The sequence below is a fragment of the Phocoena phocoena genome, chromosome 3 (genome assembly GCF_963924675.1).
Source record: "Phocoena phocoena chromosome 3, mPhoPho1.1, whole genome shotgun sequence".
In the NCBI taxonomy this organism is placed as follows: domain Eukaryota; kingdom Metazoa; phylum Chordata; class Mammalia; order Artiodactyla; family Phocoenidae; genus Phocoena; species Phocoena phocoena.
In genome coordinates, this window is record NC_089221.1 from 59,847,536 (window position 1) to 59,863,521 (window position 15,986).

The window sequence follows — 15,986 nt, forward strand, 5'->3', positions numbered from 1 at the left end:
GTTATCTAATCCTACTTCTACTGGATCTCTGTAGGCCACCTGCTCCAGGTCTTTTTAGTGAAGACAATGGTTATTTGGAATTTTAAAGGAAAAAAGGATTGTCCTCGTTTGCTGATCTCTTTCCACCAAGTTATCATGTAAACTGTTTAATGAGTCTTGTCACATTAGAAATATTATAAATTGGTAGATCTTTTTATGGCTTATAACTCTGTGTGTGACATTCAGCATGTCCCCTAAATGAAGTTCAGAAGTTTAAAAGATTTAAGAGCTCCTCGGCAAGCCTTTTTCCAGTTTAGCCTGTACTACTTGCCCTTTTGAATGCTTTTTTTTTTCCTTTTCCTGTTTTGACTATTAATCAATCATATTAGCCTGTTAGGCTTAGTGTTCCTGTCAGGCCTATTAAAGAATTGTGTAGTTTCTGCCACTATGGTGATTCTCCCTGAGTTCAGAGTGAGCAAGCAGACACTCCCTGGGTGAATCCTAGGGCTTCATCCTTAATAACCATATGGCTTTGGTTGTGTATTAAATAAATGCTAAGTTAATAAATGGCATTAGTATAACCAGTCTTTTTATTACTATGTATATCCCAATTGTTGTGGTGTTATATGCATTTGTAAAATGATATTTACATAAGTATATCAAAGTGGATATTCATTTATGTAAAATGTGAATGCGTCTGTGTCCATTTCTGATGATGTAAGCACCAGTTTCAGAAATATTAGGGGCTACAAGAAACTTGCATGTATTCATCTTTTATGACATTATACAGAATTCTTTTGTGATATCTTTGTGAGTGTATTCAAATAAGGTGGTCGTATACAAACCTGTAAAGTGAATGTAGGAATATTGAGGGCATTGCTCCCCTATATATCTTAAACTTTTGAGTTGGTGCAAAAAAATGATTGCATTTTACCTGTCAATAGTCAACATCTGGCCTGCCTATCTCCCAAATTAGTGATTTTCTCTTAGACTTAGATCTTTACAGGTATATTCATATCCAGTGTAAGTAACCCAAGTGTACCATCTATGAATTAACTTAATTAAAGGATCTGTCAAGTTTTTTAAATAGTTGAACAAATTTTCTGGTTGCTGAGAAAAATACCGAAAGCCGATCATAAAATCTAGTTGAGTAAAAGGAGCCTTGTAGTTAATCTGACCAGTTTATGTGCATTCTTTATGTATGAATGGTCCCCACAGCCAGACAGCTGCAGAATTTCTCTCCTTCCCATATATGCTGGTACTATTTTTTTTTCCTCATTCCTCCCCTTCCCCTGCATTACTGTTGTTTATATGTGTTGTGCATTACTATTGTCTGTTACTATTTTTCTTCCTTTTCTGTTCTTCCTCTACTGTAGCAGTCATTGGCAGTAGTGATGGGAAAAGCAGAGGAGGGAGTAGGTGAGAAATAGTGAGAAGCTGGAAGAAGTAAAAGCTGTAATAGAACCTTCATAACATGCTTTCCATCCTGTTGTAATTGACTTATAGGAATAGTGAAAATTATGTTATGCCCATTCTTAATTCTTACTTCGATCCTTTTTCCCACCTCACTAGCTCAAGAGCCCTGAAAATTCTCACCATTTTCCCCAGCCCTGTGACTGCTCCTCATATCTTGGTTTCAAATATAGGCTTGATGTCCTTTTACTATATCCCAGTCTCATATTTTTTTCCTCAATTATGATTCTAAATGATTAGTAGTACTAAGTTAGGTTATCCCTGTTGTGATGATGGATATTTAACTAGGCATTGCCAATATTACCTTGCTTACTTTCTTTTTCTTTGTTCTGTTTCTAACTCCATTTGGATTGGAAGACTTTGTTTTATTGACATCAATTATTATTATTATATTATGTTCATACTGCTAGGACTTGCCTGTTACTCTGATCCTTAAGGTGAGTTTGCATATATATCTTAGACTTCCTTGTGTGTTGATTTTTACCATTTAACTCTCCAAGGACAACTTTATTTGAGGGGGGAGGGGGAGGTTCTCATTGATACCTTAATACACTACATACAGCTACTTAGGAATAAGTCACATCTCATGGACAGTTCTAACATTCAGCATTAAGACTGATTTCAGAAACAGAGTTTCGAAGAGCATGTAGGCTATCCTTCTGTCCTGTTTCCTGTTGTTCAGAGGAAAGCCAAGTCAGGCCTGTTCTAAGCAGAATTATTCTTTCTTACTGTTGAATAAAATTGAAATTGTATTTCATTATCTTTTATTTGTATCTATTTGGTTTCATGGGTTAAAAACTTGTCAGGGGTAGTTGTCATTTAATAGGTTTCACTATAACAGTAAAAAATACTTTAGTCTAAAAAGTACATAGTGTACATATGTAATAGATGAACAGGGATATTAGTGTCCACTCTCTGCATGTATACATTTCCTTTCTGTTTTTCTCCCCAAGGTTTTGAGTCTCTAACTTTTAACCTCTTTTCATTACATTGAGAAGTTACATTGAAAAATTATTTTGTTGATATGTTAAAGCCATACTATATAGAGCATTGTGGTATTCTTAAGTATTGGTAGAATCTTCATGATAGTTATTTTGTAAATGTGTTTGCTTCCTGTTTTTCTCCCCACCCCTTTCATTGTTTCACTTTTACTGTAATTTCAGGTCCTCTTCTTCTTAGTCAAGTAAGATTAAAAATATTATTATGGAATATGCATGCTGTTATGGTGATATAGTTTATTAATATACAGTTATCTTCATCTTCATTTAAAGTATTTATTAAAGAACTTGCTATATGATGATCCTGATTAAGGTGCTGTAAAAATGAGATATATACGACATCTTTCATAGATTCATTATTTTCTAGCATACAGAAATGTATGTCTAAGAATGTAGACAATAATGCTAGACTGTTTCAAAATATAGACAAAAATAAGTAATAAAACTATTGATATGTTTTTAACAGTTACATTATTATTAAAGAGCAAGTAAAGCTTTAAAATTACCTGTCACATAGTGAGTGTTCAGTATATATGGATTAATCGAATAAGTTTAGTTGGTTGATGATTGAAGGGAAGTTGTAGGAATTGCAATTAACAAGGCCCAGGAGAAAAATCACTAAGCACTGTTAAAATTCATGAGAAACTAAAGAACCAAATTCTATCATAGTTTTTTTAAGAAAGAAGTATCATTTGTTAAGGACCTACTCAATGTCAGACATTGTTTTAGGTTTATTACATTTAGTATTCATTTTTTCACAAAAATTCTGCAAGATAGACATTATCCTTATTTTACATGTAAAGAAACTAAAGTTCAAAGAAGTTAAATAAGTTGTCCAAGGTCCTAGCTAGTAAATAGTCTAGCCTGGACTTTTGAACTTCAGAGACTTTTACTATGTAATTTTTTTTTGCGGTACGCGGGCTTCTCACTGTTGTGGCCTCTCCCGTTGCGGAGCACAGGCTCCGGACGCGCAGGCACAGCGGCATGGCTCACGGGCCCAGCCACTCCATGGCATGTGGGATCTTCCTGGACCAGGGCACGAACCTGTGTCCCCTGCATCGGCAGGCGAACTCTCAACCACTGCGCCACCAGGGAAGCCCTATACTATGTACTTTTAATATATATACAGTTTTCTCAGTATCCTCTGGGGGTTGGGTTTGTTTCCAAGACCCCAAGGGTGCTCAAGTCCCTCGTATAATAGCAGCATAGTATAGTTGGCCTGCCATATCTGCATTCCACATCTGCGGATTCAGCCAACTGCAGATGCATTGGTTGGTTGAATCCCCGGAGGTGGAAACTGCAGATACCGGAGGGCCAACTTTATTTAGACAAACAACAACTATGATTAGTATTATTAAACATTTAAGCACCTGTTACTTTCTAGGTATGTTGCATACTTTTTCTTTAGTTTGACAATTTTCTTAAAAGAAAATTCATCCACACACATTTTCAAGCTGCAATAACATATTATGTAGCCAGTCTACAATTTTTTTCTATGACTGATAACTAAAGGAGTGTGTTTGCTAGCAAGACTATGTTCTAATTACCCATAAATAATTTTTTAAATTAATTAAATTTTTGGCTGCCTTGGGTCTTCATTGCTGCACACAGGCTTTCTCTAGTTGTGGCGAGTGGAGGCTACTCTTCATTGCGGTGCGTGGGCTTCTCACTGCGGTGGCTTCTCTTGTTGCGGAGCACGGCTCACGGGCTTCAGTAGTTGTGACTCTTGGGCTTAGTTGCTCTGCAGCATGTGGGATCTTCCTGTGAGATCTTCCCGGACCAGGGCTCCAACCCACGTCCCCTGCATTGTCAGGCGAATTCTTAACCACTGCACTACCAGGGAAGTCCCTACCCATAAATAATTTAAGTGATCTCTAGAGCCTGTTGCAATCATCCTTTTGTCCAATGTTGATAAAGGAGTTATGTATTGATTTAACTCTTTTGTATCATGAAAAGTAGTAATTTGCATTTATTATCATTTTATTTTTTATGTTTTGGAGTAATTTATGAATAATCTTGAAAAGTAACAATAAAGGGATAGTGAACAACATTGTTATTAGAAATTGTAATAAAAATCAAAACTTAGTAAACATAGGTTTTTATTTCATATTTTCCTGAAATAGGTAATGTCCTTTGAAAGTAACTCTAGCTGCTCATCGACTTTTATGCATGATCTTGGAACTACCCATTTAAAAAATAAAGATCCCAGGGCTTCCCTGGTGGCGCAGTGGTTAAGAGTCCGCCTGCCAATGCAGGGGAGACAGGTTCGAGCCCTGGTCCGGGAAGATCCCACATGCCACTGTGCCTGGTGGCGCAGTGGTTAAGAGTCCGCCTGCCAATGCATGGGAGACAGGTTCGAGCCCTGGTCTGGGAAGATCCCACATGCTGCGGAGCAGCTAAGCCCATGCGCCACAACTACTGAAGGCTGTGCTCTGGAGCCCACGAGCCACAACTACTGAGCCTGTGTGCCATGACTACTGAAGCCCGCACGCCTAGAGCCATGCTCCGCAACCAGAGAAGCCACCGCAATGAGAAGCCCGCGCACCACAATGAAGAGTAGCTCCCACTCCCTGCAACTAGAGGAAGCCCGCGCGCAGCAACGAAGACCCAACGCAGCCATAAATAAATAAATAAATAAATAAATAAATATCCCAGATTTCGTATGCATCTTTAATAGATTCTAGCTTATCATTACTTCTGGCTCTTTATCTTGCACTTAGATCATCCAAATACAATGACATTAAAAACTTTGACCTCTCATAATCTTGTCAAAGAAAAAAAACATTTTCTTTCCTTCATAATTGTAAAACATTTTCATTTTTATATTTATAAACACTAGTTAGAATGAAGGCCAATAAAGTTTTCACTTCTTCACCATCTATTTCTTTCCTATCCCTTTTGTATAATATCTGCATTAAGCATTTGTGCACTTACAAACTATATTAAGTAACAGTGCACCAACATCATAAAGGCTGAAAGAACAGTGTCATACATCCTGTTAGCAAAATGGGATATTCCAAATTCTTGTTGCAAAATATGCTGTGATGAAGTCCTTCCTGTTGAATGACAAACTGGGTGGGAATGCCATATTTGCTTTTTATTCTTAAAAGTGAATTGTTTACTCATTGATTTTTGAGTTTCAGAAAATATATCTATTTGAATCATCTGAAATTTCAGTCTGAGATTTTGCTTATAAAATTAATTTCACCATCATTATAGTTTAGAATGCTATTAATCTCTTTACATTTATCTTCTGATTTGTCTGATAATTGTGAAACTCTTCTGTCAAATTTCCTCTTTTTGCCAGTATGGGCAGAAAATGAAAAATTTAGAACTCTCAACTATGTTTAATGAAAACTACAAAAAAACAAGCCCCCCAAAACAAACAAACAAAAAAAACCCTGCAAAAATAGTGTCTTGGGGCTTCCCTGGTAGCGCAGTGCTTGGGAGTCCGCCTACCGATGCAGGGGATGCGGGTTCGTGCCCCAGTCCAGGAGGATCCCACATGCCGTGGAGCGACTGGGCCCGTGAGCCATGGCCACTGAGCCTGCGCGTCTGGAGCCTGTGCTCCACAACGGGAGAGGCCACAACAGTGAGAGGCCCGCGTACACAAAAAAAAAAAAAAAAAAAAAAGTGTCTTTATGCTTCTCTTTACTTTCTTTCAAAGATATGATACTATGGGCAACACAATAAGAAAACTGAAGAACAATGTAATAGTGATGATTTATTTTACTACTAGATCATCTTTCTAGATGGTTCCATTCCATTTTCTTATTATTTGAAAAAATAATTGATTAGTATTGATTAAATAATTCCTAGGATGATAAAATAACAAGATATAGGAAGAATAAAACCCCTAAGATACCATAAAATATCTTCAGTTTATAGAGATCACCATAATGTATCTTCAGTTTACAAAGAATTCAAATAGATCCATACAGAAATTGCAAGATAAGGTGAATTTTATTCTCATAAAAAAAGAATAAATTTTTTTGTTCTTTGGAAGATTCCTAAGAAGGAATAAGATTTGAAATATCAATGCTTACAATAAACTTGCTCAAAGAAAAAAACTCGAAAACTACAATTGAGTCTAATAGATCTTTGTGGTATACCAGGAGTTAATATGACCACATTTCTAATCTTATTTCATAACCAAATCTGAACTAGTTAGAGTAATTAAAAAAAAGTATAAAGTATATAATAAATATCTGACCTTAGGGACACCTCAATAGGTCATTTTTGTTAGAAATATCTAAAATATTAACAGAATTTTTCGGTTTTTTCACATAAAAAATGCATGGCTATCATGTATATCCCATTGTAGCAAGCATTTCACAGTGGAACCATACTTTATACATCATGATCTAAGAGGATTATCAAAAATCAACCGGAATTCAAGGGAATCAATGACCAACATGGGTTATTATTTACTTTAGCCTCAAGCAGACATATTAAAAGATGTACGAAGTAAAGAAACGCTGGTAAATTCCAGAGGCAAAGCCCTTCTCCACAAAGCCCTTTGCTTCTTTCTAGGGATTATTGCTAGTTTTTTATGGAATGAGAACCCAAACTATATTGTGAGTAAGATTAGTATAATGCTTGATATTTCGGGTATATAATTCAAATAAATTTTGTAGGTCATAGTCTTGGAAAAGAAATGTTGGGAATTTTTGAAGCCTTGGAAAGCATTTTTTCTCTTTCTCATTAGGGGAAATTTTAGAAAAAGAGAAAAAAATTAAATATATGCAATATGAGGGTAGGAGGGGATGAGGAAGGCAGCCCTGCTGCATATCAGAGACAGAGAAAACCTTCAGATCTTTAAAAGGGCAGATGAAGAGGAAGCAGGAGTAGAAGGAACTGTTCACGGAGAATATAGGAACCTGGTCTAGATCTGTCCTTTGAAGGAAGTTGTGTGTCTAGGCACGTCATGACCAAACTGTTGAAACCAGAGATTAAGAGGAAAAACTTGAAAGCAGTCAGAAAGAAATGACACATCAAATATAAGGAACAACAGTTTGAATGATTGTGGTCTTAACAGATACAATGGAGACTAGAAAACAGTGAAGAGACATCTGAAAAGTACTGAAAGAAAAAACTGTCAACTCAATTCTATGTCTGATAAAAGTATCTTTCAAGAATGAAGGTAAGGGACTTCCCTCGCGGCGCAGTGGTTGAGAATCCACTTGCCAATGCAGAGGACACAGGGTTAGTCCCTGGTCTGTGAAAATCCCACGTGCTGCGGAGCAACTAAGCCCACGTGCTGCGACTACTGAAGTCCGCATGTCCTAGAGCCCATATACCACAACTACTGAAGCCTGCGCACTTAGAGCCCATGCTCCACAGCAAGAGAAGCCACTGCAATGAGGAGCCTGCGCACCGCAATGAAGAGTGGCCCCCGCTCACCACAACTAGAGAAAGCCCACATGCAGCAACGAAGACCCAACACAGCCCCCCCCCAAAAAAAAGAATGAAGGTAAAATAAACCTACTGGCATCTTAGGCAGTATTTATATATTTAGTGTACAGATTTAAAATGTGGGCTCTGGAGACAGAATCTGGATTTGAATTCCAGCCTGGACACCTCCTGTGATCATGGGTGAATTACATAAATTCTCTAAGCCTCAATTTCCTTATATATTTTACTAATATTTGCTCTGTTGGGATAATATCTAAATTAGTGAATAATCATGAAGAATAAATTGGAGAATGCTTCTCAAGCAGTTAGTACCTGCCTAGCATATGGTAAGTTGTTAGAAAATGTTATCGTTTATTCATATTTTCTATTTTCATCTGTTTTATTTTTTCCCCCAACTTTAGAGAGTTTGGCTGACAGTACTGTAAAAGAGAAATCATTTTTGCTGCTACTTTGACTTGTACCAAGACCATACCTAAGAAGCTCTCATTTTCAGAGGAAGTCTTTCTTTTTATGAATAATGCTTTCCCTTTATTTCATGTGTCACTTTAGGGAGAAATATAGGACCTTTTATTTATTTATTTATTTTTGTGGGGGGACAAGGTTCTGGTCTCAAGATACAATCAGTACCCATTTTGTTATCAGTTTCATTAAAGTACAATTAACTTTATTTTTTTTAAAAAATGTTTATTTATTTGTTTGCAATGGTTCTTAGTTGCAGCAGGCGGGCTCCTTAGTTGCAGCTCCAGGCCTCCTTAGTTGTGACATGTGAACTCTTAGTTGTGCCATGCAAGTGGGATCTAGTTCCCTGACCAGGGATCGAACCAGGGCCCCCTGCATTGGGGAGTGCAGAGTCTTATCCACTGTGCCACCAGGGAAGTCTCTAGGGCCTTTTATTTTGATAATTGATTTTTATTTAAGTTATTAGGTAAGACAGTACCTGGTAAAAACGAACTGTTTATTTTAGTTGCTATGATTATTGAAGAAATTGCCCTTTGGATCACTAGGAAGATCTGCATTTGATCCCCAAATGCATTTTTCTTTGTATAGTGTTTCTCACATTTCAGGATACTCTTTCAAAAGTTCCTGGTTTTTAGAAAAGTCTGAATGAACATCATATTTTCATAATTTTATTTTAGTTTTCTTGTTATTATTTCATATTCTTCATCTGAAGACTTCCTAGGCTTTTAGAGAGTTTTCAAGACCATGATGTCATTTAAAAATAAATTTAGACCCTAACTTGTGCTTTCTGTTACAGTGAATGTATGATATTTTATCTATTATCATTCACACCACTTTGATGTTACTTCCATATCAGTCTACAAAACAAGTACTCTTCTTTTTTTTTTTAATTTTACTAATTTTCTATTTCATCTTCTTTGTATTTATAGTGTAGTGGTTAAGTGTGATGGCTTTGAAGCCAGATCTGAAATAGTTGCAAATCTCTATGACCTTATCTAAGACATTTACTAAATCTGCACTTCTGTTTCCTCATCTCTCCAGAAAATTAAATAGGATAATGCATGTAAAACACTGTAAGATCCAAATACTAACTTTTGATTGCATTTAAAAAGACTTAACTGAGGTGTTACCATTAATTTTATTGCTTCCTGTATATTAATCTGTCCATCAGCCACTCATTCAGCATACATGTATTAAATAACAGGCTCAGTGACCTAGCACTGTACCAGTTTTTGCCCTCTTGGAAGTTTATATTCTAGTTGTACTAAGTATAAAAAATATTGCCTAATTTTTTTTGCACAGATTCTAGGACAAAAAGTTATTTGGCATAAAAGTTACTTAGTTGATCAGTTTATTAGTATGTTTTCAGTTTACACCTTTATTCAAATGAAAATGGGGAGTTCCTTGGTGGTCCAGTGGTTAGGACTCTGGGAACTAAGATGCTACAAGCTGCGTGGGGCAGCAAAAGGAGGAAGGAAAGAAAGGAAGGAAGAAAGAAAGAAGGAAAGAAGGAAAGGAAGTAAGGAAGGAGGGAAGGGTAGAAGGAAGGAAGGAAGAAGGAAAACAGCTGTTTTAAAGCACTGCTACTCAAAATGTGGTCTGTAGACTGGTGGTGTTCCATGCTGAGATAATTACAAAATTTGATAGTAAGCTGTAAATATATATATATATATTTAAAAGTATATATGTTAACTATCTCACCGTTTCTATGCATCAAGAATCCTGGTGGGGCTTAACTGAGTGCCTGTGGCTCATAAGGTTGCAGTCAAGCTCTTATGCAGGGCTGAAGTCTTATCTGAAGACTTGATTGGAGGAGGATCTACTTCTAAGCTCACACACATGGAGCTCCTCGCAGGGCTGCTTCACATGGCAGCTGGCTTCCCCAGAGTGAGTAATCCAAGTGAGAATGAGAATATTCGAGATAGACGTCACATTGTTTTATAACCCATTCTTGGGCATGACATCTTATCACTTCTGCTGTATTCTGTCTTTAAGAAGTGGGTCATTGAATTGCACATAGTATTTTTTTGTTGTGCCTTTTTCTTGTTTTTCCTAGCATCTGTGAAGTATTATTAAAGATAATTATTTTAGTAGTATTAGGAAATGGGTATTTCATTTATAAATGAAATTTTGTTTCTTGTTGTACTTGGCAGTAAAGAAATGAGTGCTTCACATGCTGGAAGCTACTGTCAACACTTGACCAATTTTCATAATTTTATATCATGTGCAGATTTAATAGCAGGGTTAGTTAACCATAATTTACTGGCATTGGGCAGGGGCTTTTTGGCAAAAATATTAACTTAGTAGGTTTTACAAATATGCTAATGTCATTATGGTTTAAAATTCTGAAATCTGATAAATTGAAGTTCTCCCTTTAGTAAAAACCAATACTTTAACAGTTTATAATTATAATCACATAGCAAGAAGCCAGATTTTAAGTCCCAAAACAAGGTTGCTATTAGTCTTAGCTCTAAACCTTTGAGTAAAGGAGGTAACAAGTTATGTGCTTCTAATCTCTGTTGAAATAAATGGATGCTGTTTTCAGAGTCTGCTTGACTCCCAACCTTTCAGGCTGGTAAGGAAGGTAGAAACATTTCCAATGATTATTAGATTGGAAATCAAAAAGAAAAATTCCATAAGGAAGCCAAAGCAAGCGATTCATTTTCCTTTTTTAAAGAAAATTACGGTGTCCTACAGAGGCAGAGATACATCTTGCTTACCTGTGAAGGTTATATAATACAAGTGCATTTTTAGATTAAGGGATGAAAATTATTTGTTAATGTGAGCATTTAGCAGATATTTACATTTTTAGAATATACATGTTCTAAACTAGAGTTCCAGAGATTGTCTTGGGAATATTCTGGAATTTAATTAAAAACCTTACTCTGAAAACTTGATTTATTCTTACAAGTATATTAATGTGATTTTTTTAATATTAAAAATGCATTTATTTGTCAACCTTCATTAATATAAAGTATTTCTGTACATATTCTAGACAGTAATATATGTGATTTTTAAATCAGCCATGCCAAACATGACAGTGCATTCATACAAGTTAATCATTATGAGATTGAATTCAACATTAGGTATTAATATTGAAATTTCAAATATGTCTAGACTTGATTACCTTAATATTATATTCATACACTTAAGGTAAGCTAAAATATAATTGCTTGGTATCTTGACTTGAATTTTAGGATCATGTCAGTGGTATAGCCTTAAATGCCATGAAGAATATTCCCTTAGGTTCACTGAGTTCCACAGGATCCAAAGGGTGGGTGCCATTTGTTCTTTCCAATTACCCTAAAGTTAGGTGGCATTTTTTGTGTATGGAGATGAGGGAGAGTGTGTGTGTGATTTTTTTCACTGTCATTTATTGAGTAATGAAGATTTTTCTTATTTTTCTATCATTTCTCAATCGATTACAGGCTCATATTTACAGCCAGGCCTGTAGGCTTCATCACATTTTAGAGAAATAAGTAAGAATGAAAGTGAGAGGAGAGACTCCACATTTGTTGCATGCATACTATATGTTTACTGCGCTGTGGGCTCTTATATATCACACATTTAATCCTCAGAAACCCTGAAAAGTAAGTTTTGCGGAGCAGAATACCAAGATTCATACACCTTGAAATCACATAAATTGCCTAAGAAGACACAATTTAGTTAAGTTTCACGGTTTAAGTTTCAGTTCAGGTCTTTCTGGCTTCAAAGCACATACTCTTTTTTTTTAATAAATTTATTTATTTATTCATATTTGGCTGTGTTGGGTCTTTGTTGCTGCGCTCGGGCTTTCTTTAGTTGCGGCCAGTGGGGGCTACTCATTGCAGTGCGCAGGCTTCTCATTGCAGTGGCTTCTCTTGTTGCAGAGCATGGGCTCTAGGCACGCGGGCTTCAGCAATAGTTGTTGCACGTGGGCTCAGTAGTTGTAGCTCACGGGCTCTAGAGCGCAGGCTCAGTAGTTGTGGCATACGGGCTTAGTTGCTCCACAGCATGTGGGATCTTCCCAGACCAGGGCTCGAACCCATGTGCCCTGCACTGGCAGGCAGATTCTTAACCACTGTGCCACCAGGGAAGCCCCCAAAGCACATACTTTTTGCACTGTGTCAAAATTCCTCTCAGAACTGAACTCTTTTTATTAAGTCTTATGAATATTAAAATAAGCAGTTAGCATATTTAGATCTAGTTATGAAAAAAATAGGTATCAGTAAGTCTGGACTACTTTTGCTTTTATGGGTTAATAACATTAGTTAACATAAATGACTTATTGTATAAGAGATGATAGTTTAATAAATTATTCTAGCTCAGTGTTTTGCAAGGGTTTTTAAATTTATGCTCCTTTCACAAACCTTCCTTTAATGTTATTTGATGCTTCAGAGCAAATTTAGTATCACTAAAACCAAATCATTATTACCCCCCCATTTATAGCATATAACCCTGAAAGAGATCATCTCATCAAGAATAATTATTTTTGCTAATTTAATATAAATTCCAGATCCATTGTTATCAGATGCTCTTCTATGTCATGTCTATTTAAATGTATTTTCATAACTATGTTAGTAATAGTTTACAAATAGGTTGTTAATTTTTAAAACCAAAGTTCTTTTAACAGTATAATCTGAACAAAAGTCAGATACTTATGGAGTTTTTTATTTATTAGGGTGGGGGGGAGGCATGTGGATATATTTTAAATCATTTTGGGTTAACTACTACAAAATCACAACTTCTTACTAATTTTTTTTTCCTATGATTGGCAGATTTTCTGGATGTTTAATTTAAGTTTTTGTTTCTGGTTTTCAGGCATGTATGAGACCAGGAAGAAAACATAATAATAATGATTTTTAGAGCCTGACTTCTTATGGAAACCATCTTTTAAAATTCATCAATAGTAAACAATTGTCAGCTGAAAACTGTTAGTTCAGTCTTGGAGTTGGTAACAATTTCAGTATATATCAGTGTTCACACAGGTATTTCTAAGGAATCAGGAGAACCAAAGAAATGAATGTTATTATTAACTTTTCCTTTTCTTTAGGCTACCTATTCTTTTACTTTAGTGATAGAATATATATGAAGAAATTATAAGAAAGCTGTACAGCATTTGTAGAACAAAGATTTAAGGAAAAGTTTGTGATTTCATGTGAAAGGGTTACGTTGCTAAAAATATTTTAAACTCCTGCCGTAGACTGTTAGAGCTATGAGAAATTTAAGAAATCAGCAGTGGATCAAGATTAGGGCTCAGAAAAAATTGGAGCCATTTGGCAGAGGGGGTAATTGAAGTGATCATTTTCCCAGGATAGGAAAATAAAATAATATCCTGTACAACTCTTTCTGACTTTATTAAATATTTTCCTTCCAATAATATAGGAGATAGTATAGTGATAATATAATAGTTGAAATTTCCTACTAGTGGTGTAACCTTCCCTTATTATCCTGGCTTCTTATGCAATTCTATATTAAAATGGTAGCATTTGAGATTGTAGAATTTTAAAAATTATTACAGTACCCAAATGGTACCACAAGAGAACCTTTTCCTCCTTTTCTAAGACCATATGTATTCAACTATCCCTGAAGGTTTGTGTGCTTTACTATATACCTCAACTAAAACAATTAATCTGTTTGGTATCACGTCTACAAAAGTAAATATTTTTGCTGACTTGATCTAATACCCAAGGAAAGAACCTCTTGGCCTACCTCCTTTGTGTGAGTATAAACAAAGTTTTCCTTGTTAAAGAACCTGGAAGACTTTTTACAAAATATGCAACTCATCATCAGAATAGGAATGTATAAACTGAGCTTTGGGAATTTACCTTTGAACTGATTTTTTTTTTTTTTTTTTGGCCACACCACACAGCATGTGGGCTCTTAGTATCCCAACCAGGGGTCAAACCTGTGCCCCCTGCATTGGAAGTGTGGAACCTTAACCACTGGACTGCCAAGGAAGTCCCTGAACTGATGTTTAGTTAATGTGTTTTGTATCAGGATATATTTCATTCTGTACTAAGAAGCAGATAATTTCAATTTATTATTCTCTAAGTGCGAATGTTATACATCTGTAGGATTATGTAGAGTGTAGGGTTTTTGACTGCCTTCTGTCTCATTCATCTTTGAAATAAATTAAATTAATAGGCAACTCAGGAAGGAAAAAGACAATTGAAGAGAATATATGCATGGTTCTCTCTTAAAGAATAGACCTTAAATCCTTGGTGAAAGGTTGAGGGTTTTTTTGGCCAAGCCATGTGGCTTATGGGATCTTAGTTCCTGAACCAGGGATTGAACCCAGGGGACAGCAGTGAAAGTGCCAAGTCCTAACCACTGGACCGCCAGAGAACTCCCAACTTAAGTTTTCTTTTAGCATACATCCCCTTGGTTTAAGATCTGTGGGGTTACATAATTTCTGTTATTTCAGTGATACACATAAATTTTTAAATATTGCAGATAATCCTATCTCAAATAATTTTGAAATTTTTGTACATCTTATTTTGAAAAGATATAAAAAACTAAAGCTAAAAATACAGAGGTGCCTCTGTACTTTAATTCCCATCATATAGAAATTGTAGAGACTTCCCTGGTGGCACAGTGGCTAAGAATCCGCCTGCCAATGCAGGGGATACAGGTTCAAGCCCTGGTCCAGGAAGATCCCACGTGGAGCAACTAAGCCCATGTGCCACAACTACTGAGCCTGGGCTCTAGAGCCCGCGAGCCACAATTACTGAGCCCGTGTGCCACGGCTACTGAAGTCTGTGCATCTAGAGCCCGTGCTCCACAACAAGAGAAGCTACTGCAATGAGAAGCCCGTGTGACGCAACGAAGAGTAGCCGCCGCTCGCCGCAACTAGAGAAAGCCCGTGCACAGCAACGAAGACCCAACACAGCCAAAAATAAATTTATTTTTTAAATGTTAATTTCTTTAAAAAATTGTAGGCATGCAGTTTGAGTATATATGTTCATATATGTGTGTGTAAAATAATTGGAGAGGAACATGTTAACAAATTAATCTGTTAAAGTCTTGGGGTTGTGATTTTTTAATTTTCTTGAAAATTTAAAAAACTTTTTTATAAGAAATGAAAATGAGGTCTTCCCTGGTGGTGCAGTGGTTGAGAGTTCACCTGCCGATGCAGGGGACGCAGGTTCGTGCCCCGATCCGGGAGGATCCCACATGCCGCGGAGCGGCTGGGCCCGTGAGCCATGGCCGCTGAGCCTGCGCGTCCAGAGCCTGTGCTCCGCAACGGGAGAGGCCACAACAGTGAGAGGCCCGCGTACCGCAAAAAAATAATAATAATAATAATAAAGAAATGAAAATGATAAAGAAACTTTAAGTCAGGCATTAATTTGGAAATTACTACATTAAAATTAGAGTAATATTCTTAATTTGATACATTTAATTCACTGTATTTAAGTGTAGATTGTAAAAAGAACATTTAACCACAGTCTGAAGTTTTATAGTGGGTGCTTAATCTGTTCAGATATTAAATATTTGAACATTTGAGGGATTTAAAAATAATATTTGTTCTTAAGACATATAAAGGTTTTCGGGGGTGGTGGTGGTTATTGAGTTTGGTTATTTACAGTATGTTAGAAGTAGGAAGCAAGCTCTGTCTGGGAGCCTACTATAGTTCAGTTTTCCCTCCTCCTCTTTCCCCTCTTCCTTCCCCTCCTGCTTGAT